The 12,664-nt window shown below is 33.9% G+C and overlaps 1 protein-coding gene across 1 annotated transcript in view; it reads right to left on the reverse strand.

The window, feature by feature from the left end:
* Positions 1 to 12,664, reverse strand: part of MIPOL1 (mirror-image polydactyly 1) — a 323,728-nt gene that overhangs the window by 86,181 nt on the left and 224,883 nt on the right. The gene's annotated exons all lie outside the window — the stretch shown is intronic.

Below are 12,664 nucleotides of genomic sequence, written 5' to 3' on the forward strand. Positions count from 1 at the left end.
TGGGGTTCAAGACACCTCTTTTATAGAATTTCAAACTCAAATTTCAGTTCAAAGTGGGTTAAACTTTAGATAGGCATAGCATAACTATTTCAATTTTTTTTCTTTTACCAACTGTAAGAACTATGAAAGAAGTAATGGTAATGAATTATAGTACACCATATAGTATAAGAGGCTAGCATATAATTATTAACAAATACTTTTGAAAATAGAAAAGGCAATATAGGTAGACACAGGAAAACTTTTAGATTTATACATTCCATATATATATATTCCATATATATAATGGATATATATATCCATTATATAAAGCATAAAATGCTTTAAATATTATATAAATTACAAGAGTGTATTTTTTCTTAGTATAGATTTTTTAAAGTGTTTTTAAGAACAAGTTCCAGATTCCCAAGGCTCTCTCAATTCTATAATGTAACACAGTATGCTCGTTACAACTCTTTACTTTTGCTTACACTGTCCTTCCAGACTAGAATGCCCTTCTTCCTCCTCCTCTCTTTCTATCAGAATCTTATTTCTTCATACCTCCATTACCAAGCATTTCATAAAACTCTGTCTATTTCAGTTTATGCTGATTTTTCCCTTCTGTCACAATTTGGCAATGTCAAATTATTTTCTTTAATAGCATTTCATCTTATATGCTCATTTTGAGTCTATTTTTTTCTTTCTACTTAATTATAATTTATTTGAGGGCAGCAATTGCACTGTATCCTGTTACTCTTTATTTTCCAAGGAGACTGCACAATCCTTGGTAGGTAGTAGGCTCTTAATAAATTCATATAGAATTGAAAATGGCTAGCTGAGTAATGATTGCTTCTTAATGTAGTTAATGCTATGTTAACGATTGTGCTAGACCACTGGTAAAACAATATCAATACTATAACATACAAATGAAAATAAGTGATCATATGGATAGAATTACTTTTAGGCCACAGTATTTACTTTTTGTAGTCTGACATATGATATAATGCTAGAGCTTAAAGGTTCTAAAAAAATACTCAGAGGTAGTCTATTTATAAATCCAGACATTGACTGCAGCTGTAATTTGTATAGTTTGGCTGAACACAGACAAAGACTTAAACTCCAAAGCAGGTCAGATTCTTTTACCGTTTTAACATGTCTTTAACGTGGTCTCAGAGGTGTGTTTAATGTGATAAACATATCAAGCATATCCAAATCAGGAAAATAATGCTGAAGTACCAGTTTTGCTTCAGCAGCATTTCTGGGAGAGGCGGGGGAAGCTGTGGAGTAGATAGAGTAAAAGGTCCAAGTATCAGATAGGTTAGGTAATATTTATGCTTCTGCTACTGGCCCTGATGTGACCTGGGACAAGCTAGTTCATAGCTCTGTGTTTCAATTTCCTCATCTGTAAAAAGCGATAATACCTCACAAGGCTGTTGAAGATCGACTAAAGAAGATAACATATGTACTGAATTCCAAGATACAAGATAGAAAGAGTTGGAAACATAGCCTTAAAATCATATCTTTATTAATTTCTGGGGTAGATTTTTTAATAGAAAATATTGGGAGAACAGTGTACTTTGAATGTATTTGAAATTTTTGTTTACAATTACAGGAAAATCTTATGGAAAACTTTTTAATAGGGTAGAAGACAAATGAAAACAATTACTAAATTTCTAACTCTCAATGGATTTCTAAACATTAAAATGCTCCTGTGTGAATACACAACTCTTGAAAATAAACTGTTAAACAAAATGGGCCAAAATCTAAGTTCAAGCACATCATAAAGTGTCGTATGAGGAGAGAAAAATAAGCCCTCTAATTCCTGGGAAAACTTGTTCCCAAAGAAAAATCGAACAATTTCATATTGTAGTCACAATATTGTATTTTGAGCCAAAAATACTAAAAAAATCCACAAAGAAATATATTAATAGAATCTCAAAGAATAGTGAATGACAATTCAATATAAACTCAGCATAGGAATTATAATAATGGTTCACATTTATTAAATACCTAAGTCTGTACCCAGGAACTATGCAAAGTATCTGACATGCACTGTTTCATTTGATTTTTCTCAAAAAATAATATGAGGCAGGTATTATTACAATTCCAACCTTACAGGTCAGGAAATTGAGGCTTTGAGAGATTAATTCTACCAAAGGTCACCTCAGCTAGGAAGTCAGAATGTATACCATCTGTCTTACTATAGTGTTAGCTCTAAATTAAAATAGTGTATTGTACCAAAAGAATTAATTCAAAATAAAAATTTTACAAATAAAACATATAAACAAATACAATTAAATTACACTTAGAAATACTTTTCTTTATATGAATTATAATTTAAGTCTATTTATGTCACATTTTAATCATGTTACTAACTATAAACCAAACAAAATTATTAAAAATTAGAAAACCAAAGGCTAATAGTTGACTCCTGGATTTCACTTTAGTTTTCAGCTAACAGTAGAATAGGTGGGTAAATGGTATTTTCATTATGAATCATATATAACAAAACCAAACCAAATCAAACAGAATTAGAAAATGTACACAGAGCAATTGGAGCCAACAGTGTGTCCAACTTCCCAGAATAAAATCTCAATTCTCACATCTTTTTTGTGTAATTAAAGTTTTAGAAAATTTTTATTTTATACAATTCAGAACAGCTAACCAAACTTGTTAGGACAACTAAACTTTCCATGAATTAACGTAAATTAAAATATTTATCAGATCAATGTCTAATCAAACTATACTAAAAATAATCCCTAGGCTGTCAAATTTCTTGACTGTTTCATGTAGTAACTGAATATTGCTTATTTTTTAAATCTAATCATAACTAGTTATTTTGGGAAAGAACTGGAACTATATTAATAGAATACTCAGTCATAAAACTCTTTGGAGCCCAAAGGGAACAAGATATACTGTACAACAACAATTAAAATTTAACAACTAAACAGAATAGTAAATTAAACTCTAATAAGCTCAGAAGTTTCATAAATATCTTGGGTTTGGAATAACAAGAGGAACAAAATATTTTTGACCTGAATTTATAAAGCAGATTTTTATTTAGAATTATAGGAAAAACATTCAATTAAGCCTATTTAACCTTGGCAAACTTTTGGAACATCAATTAAAACTTCAGAGAACAAGTACTTCATGATTTAAAGAGCGAAAACTCTAGCTACTTCATATATAATTGAGACTGGAATATTTACACATTTAAATACCTAAGCACAGGTAAACATTTGTCCTTATGGGAGAGGCCCAGGTGAAAGGGCCCCGTGGCAAAATGGCAGTGTTAAGTCCCGGATATCTGACTGCACTGCCAGTGCCACCCAGTCTTAAAAATACTGCTGGATCATCATCACTGTCCTCAGCCAATATTTACTAAGCTCTTTATGACAGCAGTGGCATTAGAAAGTTTATAGAAATCAAGAGTAGCTCAAAGATCTCAGTTTATCTTGTTCCATATGTTAACATTGTTATTTATTGTTTTTAAATTAATGAATCAGATTGTTTCTGAACAAAGGTCTTCAATTATTAGCTATTAAATATCTGTTTGTCAAATATTTTAAACTAGTTTAGTTTCAATAAAACTTTAGTGCATTAAAAAATATATACATACATCATAAATAGAAAGAAAGGAAAGAGGACACATTTGTAATCCAAATATGAAAAACAAGTCTAATTGTACGGAGTGAAGTCTCTTGAAATATGAAGGAATTCTCTCCTCTCATTGTCATTTCTGGTCATAGCTAATGCTCATAGGATGAATTCTATAAAAAAGCACCCTTTTTCTTACCAACCTGTCAGGGGTTCCCACTTCTACCAAGTTACAGAGTAATGTCAAGGTTAATACTTTTTTTGAAGTTGGTAGCATTTTTCTGAATATTTTATTTTTTTAAAAGTGCTTTAATTTCTGCAGCTTAAAGGACTTTAAATAACAGTTTAAAATATTAGGCAAACTTAAAACATAATCAAGGTTATCATTTCATAATATAGGTGAATCTATTTTGGCTTGTCATTCCCTTATGTACCTCATCTTTTTGTAAAGCACATACTAATGAAATCCATTAAAGAAAATGAATTTCATTGTCATACACATAGACATGCAGGCATTACTAATTTATTTTTCATGGATGCTTATTTATTACTAGGTCTCAAATTTAATTTGTGCAAGTTATTATGGATAAAGATAATTTTTAAAAATTACAAACTCATTTTTATGTCAAAGTAATGCATACATATAAAAAATTCAAACACTTGACTAGGGTATGAAGTGCCAAGTTAAAATTTTCTCTCTCACTCATCAAGCATATAATACATCTAACTGTGAGACTCAGTCCCACTTCCCAGAGAACCTGCTGTTAAGTTTCTGATGTATCACAATGTCTAAGCATATGCTTAGACATTCACAATGTCTAAGCATATGCTTAGACATTCAGAAAACTCCATTAAAGACATGTAACATGCAGTGGTAAACAACAGGATATAATTTTTATCTACACATTTGAATTTATACTTTCTTTCAGCAAAATCCTTGCCTTGCAAAAATCTAGTTTCTAGAGGACAATCCTCAAATATAACATAGTGTCATGTAAGACTATTATGAAGAAAAAGAAAAGAAAAACAAAGAGTGATGCAGTGAGAAAGCAGGCTATTTTACGTAGAGTGGTCAGGACATTTAAGCAGAAAATTGAACAAATGAAGGAGCAGACTTGTGGGGTAGATCACTCCAGGTAGAGAAAAAAATTCAAGGCACTGAGATGGGAGCATTCATAGAATGTTTGAGATAAGAAGGGAGTCAGTGTGGGTGGAGTGAAGCAAGACAGAAACATGTTAAGAAATGGACTTAAGAGAGGTAGCCAGGGGCCAGTGCATATGTGTACAAATACTACTTTTGTAAATACATAAGATTACGACATACAACTGGGATCACAAACTTGAATGCCTATATGGTCGAGGCAGATGATTTTAAATGTGTGAAGTAGGCAGGAGGGGAAATGTGATGAAATGGCAAGCACATACCCTTTGAGAGAAAGGAGTTTCAATTTAGCCCCAGCTAATTGTTGAAATGCACATGTGTGGTGGTTAATTTTGTGTGTCAACTCGGTTTGGTTATGGTACCCAGATGTTTGTCCAAACACTAATCTAGTTGTTTCTGTAAAGGTAAATGATTAATATTTAGATCAGTAGATATTGAGGAAAGCAGATTTTTCTCCATGAGCCTCACCCCATCAGCTGAAGGCTTCAAGAAAAAGACTGAAATCCCCCCCAGGAAGAAGGAATTCTGCCTCCTTGGACTCTAATATCCCAGACTATAATATGAAGTCCTCCCTGGTTTTCCAGCCACCTGGCTTGCTCCACAGGTTTTTGGACTTGCCAGCCCCTGTGCCCCCAGAACTGCATGAGCCAATTCCCTAAAATAAATCTCTCTTGCTGTATACATGGTTTGTTGGTTCTGTTACTCTGGAGAATGTGATCCCATAATCCTAAGGTTGCCATGTTGCCAGATTTTCTAGTTTTTATTTCGACAATTAACTTAATATTTTTAAACAATGTGTTGAATAAACAAACATCCATAGGAAAGATTCTAATTTATTTTTTTATTTTTCAAAAATCTGAACAAATATTAATGGTAATAGTTTCCAAATGTGAACACTACTGGCCTGGAAAAAAATTAACTTTGTTGGCATATAATATACTTACTTTATCACATGGAGGACTCATTTTGCTCCATACTCCTGCAGATGACTACCCAAGATGCTGGACTAGGTCCATGTTATACCACTCATCACTAAGCTCTCATTATATGCACTGCACATACTACCACTCTCCCACAGAAACTTTCAATCTGAAGAAATTTTCAATCTACTGTTAAATTTGATTATTTCTTTCGCAAATATTTACTGAAAGCCTGCTATATATGAAGAATAGGAGCCCCAGTAGGAGAGTTAAGAGGAATATTCATACAATATTTACATAGGTAAGCATGAGGTATGCATTGTGAGAGAACCACTGTGACTGTAGTAGTTAATTTTAGGCAGAATGAGATCAGAAAAGGATTAATGGAATAGCTGGTATTGAAACTATGTTCTGAAGGATCAATAAGAATCTGACAGGCATGGATGGATTACTCCAGGAAGAACAGGCGACCATGAAGAAAAGCAAAGGAGTGGGAAATTGTGGGGTATTCCCAGGAAACAGTGAATGATTCACTTTGGGATGGCAAATAACAGTCAATTCAGTGGAACAAATATTTGTCAAGTGCCTACTACGTCTGAAGCACTGTACTGGCACCAGTGACACAGATATGAATGAAACTGGAAGGCAAAAATAGTAAATCAGAAATAGAGGCAGCAGCAATACCAAGGGCTCATGAATGTTAGGTTAAAGAGTTTGGAATTTATTGTATAGGTAATGTGGTATTATTAAATAATGGCTGAGCAAGAAGTTGAAAATAATGTTTCAGGAATCCTAAGAGTAGCAAGAATTCAGACAAGTAGATGAAGTAGCAAGAAAAGCTTGGGGATAAAATCATACAAGTCTGGTCTAAGGCAGTAATTTTGCAAAATAAAAATGCAAGAGTAACAGATACTGCAAGGAAAAATCTGGCAAAATTTGGTCACTTATTAAATTTGTAAAAAGGGACAAATCAAAGATGACCTTTGTAAGGAGGCAACTAGCCCTGTGGAACTATAATAATGGTGATTCGGTGCCAAGGCAAAGAGGAATGCTTGACTTTTTCATCCAACAAAATATAAAATGAAATTTTTTTCAAGCTGATACAAATAATGTTAATAGATGGCAAACTCCAGGAACTATAATTGGCAAGCCATCCTAATTCTGGGCCTTTTGCTAACCACATGATTAAATGCCAAAATATTTTGTTAAATGCTCTTAAAAGAGGACACTGGGTCATTTCATAGAATAACAAAGATCAGTTTATAACTATACATGTTGAATTTTGATCTTACGCTTCTAACTTACTATCAGTATAAGGCACAAAATAGTGAAACTGGATAATACAAAAAATGTCCTTTTGGGTACAAAGTCATAGAAAACAAAGTATTTTGGTAAAAACAGTCTCTTTGCTAATTTAATTGTCTTATATTTCAGTAAAGCAAAACTTATAAAGCAATTTTGTCAATACTACTACTAATATATTTCATTTGCCTAGTGTTATATAGTTTTCAAAGAACATCCTATTATATCATCTCACTGATTTTCATAATAAACAGGTCATATGCTATCTCCGTTTACAGGTAAAGTAACTGACATTCAGAGGTTAAGTAACTTAGTAAATGTCATATTCTATAACTTGAGAGGAGAAAGGAAAGCATCTTTAAGAAGTATATTCCAAATCAGTGGACATACAGAAAATGAAAACTTTAAGGATTTTGGGTTTATTTTTTAAAATTTGTTTTAACTTTCTTGTTTTGCATTCCAGAGCCACCAATAAATATATATGGTGACTTGAATAGTTGAATAGTAAAGGTGAAGCTAGCTGTATATTAAAATACAGGCACATGTAATGGTATAAGAAGTTGTTGATTCTAAACACCACCAAACAAAAATTTAATCTACCTCATGTGAAAGTGTGACAGATTTCACAAAATGTTAGAACTAGAAAAAGTCTCTAGTATCAAAGTTAATGAAACTGAAACCTAGAAAGCTTGGAGCTTGCCTATGTTTAAAAAAAAATCTGATTAATGGCAAAGATGGAAGAATTCAGGTCTTCTTTTGGTCTTATTACTGCTTTATGGGAACATAATTCAGCTCTACAGATGGTTAGTTCCTCTAGAAAACATAGATGTGACAAAATTTTATGTCACTGTGTAGTCCAATTAGTACAACCAACTAAAATACAGAATTGATGAGGTCAGGATTGAGTGTTCAACCATTCTTGATGAGGGACTTGCACTGAGAAAAATGTTGCTTCTTGGCCAGCACTGGCATGCTGGAATCACCACTGACTGCCTTATCAGTGCACTGTTCTGACTGAGAGAATATATGGTTCAATGAAAAGCAATCAACAGTATAAAAAAAACAACCCAACGAGATCCTAGTAACAGTTGTAATATTCCTGATTGCTAAGGATAGCATATATACAGACAAAAAAAAATGTATCTAAGAAGTAAAAGACCCATACTAAATAAAATTTAAAAAAAGAATGGAGAAAAAAATTTAAGAATTTCCCTCTCTTTTTGAATGTTTACATGGCTTCTATCTTAATAGCTTTTATGACTTTGAAATGTATATTATAAACCCAATAAGCAGAGTTTGTTTAGTCCAATTTTCACTATTGTCAAACATACAAGTATCCTATTTAAGTATTAAAAATAACATACTAATACAGTCATAGGAAACACATTACCTTAAAATACGGTGCAGTCTATTCAATATTTTTGGCTTAAAAGATGAAATTTGCTGTGTTCTGAAAGGTATCACAACTTTCCATGTGGAATTACACAAAAAATAATAAAAATTTAAAACTTCAACTTTATTATTATATTAAATCCTAGTTTACCAGAACCAAACAACAGAATATAATTTTTACCTACACATTTGAATTTATACTTTCTTTCAGCAAAAGGAAATATAAGGAAGCACAATAAAGTCCGCAAACATTGAAACTAAGGCATTCTCTCGATTAGAAAGAGTTTGTTATTATTATGCCTCCTGAACTTAGGAATGCAGCACTACAGGTTTATACCAATGAGAAAATCATTACTAAATACAAATCTAACCCTTACAAGTTTAAGATTCTTCCCTGATGAAACTGTATAGATTCAGACTAATGAAGCTATTGCAAATGAACTCAGCATTCAGCACTGCAATCAAGATGTACTAATACTTTACTAATAGCACTTGTGTAATAAGTCAAACTTATTTTAAATCTTCATATTGTTATTCTCCTGCTGACCTTTCTGCTTTAATGTGAAACATTTGCCATTTATGATGGTAAATTTAGTATCTCGACCCATTCATGTCACCTGTCCCTAACTCCACCAAGGAACCAAAAACCAACATGTTCTCTTCTTAGTTCTCAGTCTGCAACCCAAAGGAAACAATTGAGAAACTCAGAAAAATACATTTCCATTTTCCTTATTTCCACACAGGGAAAAGGAAAGCTTATGGTAACAGTAGCTCTTAGCATAACCCAGCAAAATAAAATTACTTTTGGAAAAAAATTTTAAAAGACTAAGGTCAGCATCATTAATTGGTAGAATTCAAGGCAAGGCAGAATGGAAGTCAACAGCATATTTAATCTGCCCCTAAAATCAATAACTGATCATATATTCTCCTCTGCTTTGGCTTTTTAAAAGTCAGAACTATTAATTGTGAACTGAAATTTATTTATATTCACAGCTCTTTTAACCTCCTTCACTCCTGTCTGTGAGCACAAGGTGACTGTCCTCCACTTTTCAAGGCAAATTCTCCTGCAGATTCAAAATTCCATCTCTTCCTGCTTCTTTAGGAATCCTTTTCTATAACAGTTCTCTCTATTGGCTCCTTCCAATTAGTCATAAACATGCTCAGTATCTGCCACTTTTTCAAAAACAAAATATAAAATCCTTAACCTCATTAAGATTAGCAGGTATAATGTGGGGGGAGGCACGGGGAGGGCTGTGCAACACAGAGAAGACAAGTAGTGATTCTACCGCATCTTACCACGCTGATGGACAGTGACTGTAATGGGGTTTGTGGGGGGGACTTGGTGATGGGGGGAGTCTAGTAACATAATGTTCCTCATGTAATTGTAGATTAATGATACTAAAAAAAAATCCTTAACCTACCTTCCTTTCTTCTCTATTATTAACATCTTTCTTATTCAAGTTTCTTCAAGGACCACTCTATTGTACAAATTGCTATGCTTCTTTATCTCTAATCATTTTTCAATTTACAGAAAACTGGCTTCTATATCTAAAACTACTCTGTGGAGGTCACTAATGATCACCTAATCTCAAACAAATAGGATACTATTTGTCCTTATCTTAACCATTTAGCAACATTTGACTTTCAAAAAAAAAATCTTTGGCTTCAGTGATATCATCATACCTTTTAATTATACTCCTATCTCACTGACTTCTTGTCGTAAAAATAAATTTATTTTAACATTGGTTGAGCATTAACAATAAACCAAATATTGTGTTAAGAGCTGTCTGGACTTAAAACAACTCTACAAGACAGTTAACATAGTTATCATTTTAAAAAGGGAAATGGTCTTGGACAGGTTCATTTATATAATGTCACACAAGGCTGGGCTAACTGCAAATCTCATTAGCTTTCCTACACTACCAGCAATTTTTTAAAAAAGTAGCAGACATGAAGCATGTCTTTTGTTAACTTTTTATTTAGAAGAGATCATTTAGCTCTGTTAGATTCATGTAGATTCTTAAAAGTCCTTGAAAAACAAGTATTTTAGCTTTACAATTAAAAAAATTTTTTCAATACTCTTGTGTGATTCAACAAAGACAAGGAGTGCCAAGAACTGGCATCAAGGTTTGTTTTTCAGGAAGGAATGTCAGTTCATACAAGATTATCATATACCTCCTGGAGTTCTTGGACACTGTCACCTTATCAACACAAACAGAAAAGCCTTGCACACAGAGTAATGTGTCTACAGGCCAGTAAACATCAACAGCTAGAGGAGGCATGGGAGGGTTTCTCAATTACAGACGTCAAAAAGAGCATAGCCCAGATGACATGATATTGTACATAAAAAACCCTAAAGACTCCACCCCAAAACTACTAGAACTGATATCGGAATACAGCAAAGTTGCAGGATACAAAATTAATGCACAGAAATCTGTAGCTTTCCTATACACTAACAATGAACCAACAGAAAGAGAAATCAGGAAAACAACTCCATTCACAATTGCATCAAAAAGAATAAAATACCTAGGAATAAACCTAACCAAAGAAGTGAATGACCTATACTCTGAAAACTACAAGTCACTGTTAAGAGAAATTAAAGGGGACACTAACAAATGGAAACTCATCCCATGCTCATGGCTAGGAAGAATTAATATCGTTAAAATGGCCATCCTGCCCAAAGCAATATACAGATTTGATGCAATCCCTATCAAATTACCAGCAACGTTCTTCAATGAACTGGAACAAATAATTCAAAAATTCATATGGAAACACCAAAGACCCCGAATAGCCAAAGCCATCCTGAGAAAGAAGAATAAAGTAGGGGAGATCTCACTCCCCACCTTCAAGCTCTACTATAAAGCCATACTAATCAAGACAATTTGGTACTGGCACAAGAACAGAGCCACAGACCAGTGGATTAGACTAGAGATTCCAGACATTAACCCGAACATATATGGTCAATTAATATTTGATAAAGGAGCCATGGACATACAATGGTGAAATGACAGTCTCTTCAACAGATGGTGCTGGCAAAACTGGACAGCTACATGTAGGAGAATGAAACTGGACCATTGTCTAACCCCATATACAAAAGTAAATTCAAAATGGATCAAAGACCTGAATGTAGGTCATGAAACCATTAAACTCGTGGAAAAAAACATAGGCAAAAACCTCTTAGATATAAACATGAGTGACATCTTCTTGAACATATTTCCCCGGGCAAGGAAAACAACAGCAAAAATGAACAAGTGGGACTATATTAAGCTGAAAGCTTCTGTACAGCAAAAGACACCATCAATAGAACAAAAAGGAACCCTACAGTATGGGAGAATATATTTGAAAATGACACATCCGATAAAGGGTGACGTCCAAAATATATAAAGAGCTCACATGCCTCAACAAACAAAAATCAAATAATCCAATTAAAAAATGGGCAGAGGAACTGAACAGACAGTTCTCCAAAAAAGAAATACAGATGGCCAACAGACACATGAAAAGATGCTCCACATCGCTAATTATCAGAGAAATGCAAATTAAAACTACAATGAGGTATCACCTCACACCAGTAAGGATGGCTGCCATCCAAAAGACAAACAACAACAAATGTTGGCGAGGCTGTGGAGAAAGGGGAACCCTCCTACACTGCTGGTGGGAATGTAAACTAGTTCAACCATTGTGGAAAGCAGTATGGAGGTTCATCAAAATGCTCAAAACAGACTTACCATTTGACCAAGGAATTCCACTCCTAGGAATTTACCCTAAGAACACAGCAATCAAGTTTGAGAAAGACAGATGCACCCCTATGTTTATCGCAGCACTATTTACAATAGCCAAGAATTGGAAGCAACCTAAATGTCCATCGATAGATGAATGGATAAAGAAGATGTGGTACATATACACAATGGAATACTACTCAGCCATAAGAAGAGGGCAAATCCTACCATTTGCAGCAACATGGATGGAGCTGGAGGGTATTATGCTTAGTGAAATAAGCCAAGCAGAGAAAGAGAAACACCAAATGATTTCACTCATCTGTGGAGGATAAGAACAAAGGAAAAACTGAAGGAACAAAACAGCAGTGGAATCACAGAACCCAAGAATGGACTAACAGGTACCAAAGGGAAAGGGACTGGGGAGGATGGGTGGTTAGGGAGGGATAAGGGGCGGAGGAAGAATGGGGGTATTAAGATCAGCATGCATGGGGGCATGGGAGAACTGGGAGGGCTGTACAACACAGAGAAGACAAGTAGTGATTCTACAACATTTAGCTATGCTGATGGACAGTGACTGTAAAGGGGTTTATAGCGGGGAC

The sequence above is a fragment of the Manis pentadactyla genome, chromosome 11, assembly GCF_030020395.1.
Source record: "Manis pentadactyla isolate mManPen7 chromosome 11, mManPen7.hap1, whole genome shotgun sequence".
Classification (NCBI taxonomy): Eukaryota; Metazoa; Chordata; class Mammalia; order Pholidota; family Manidae; genus Manis; species Manis pentadactyla.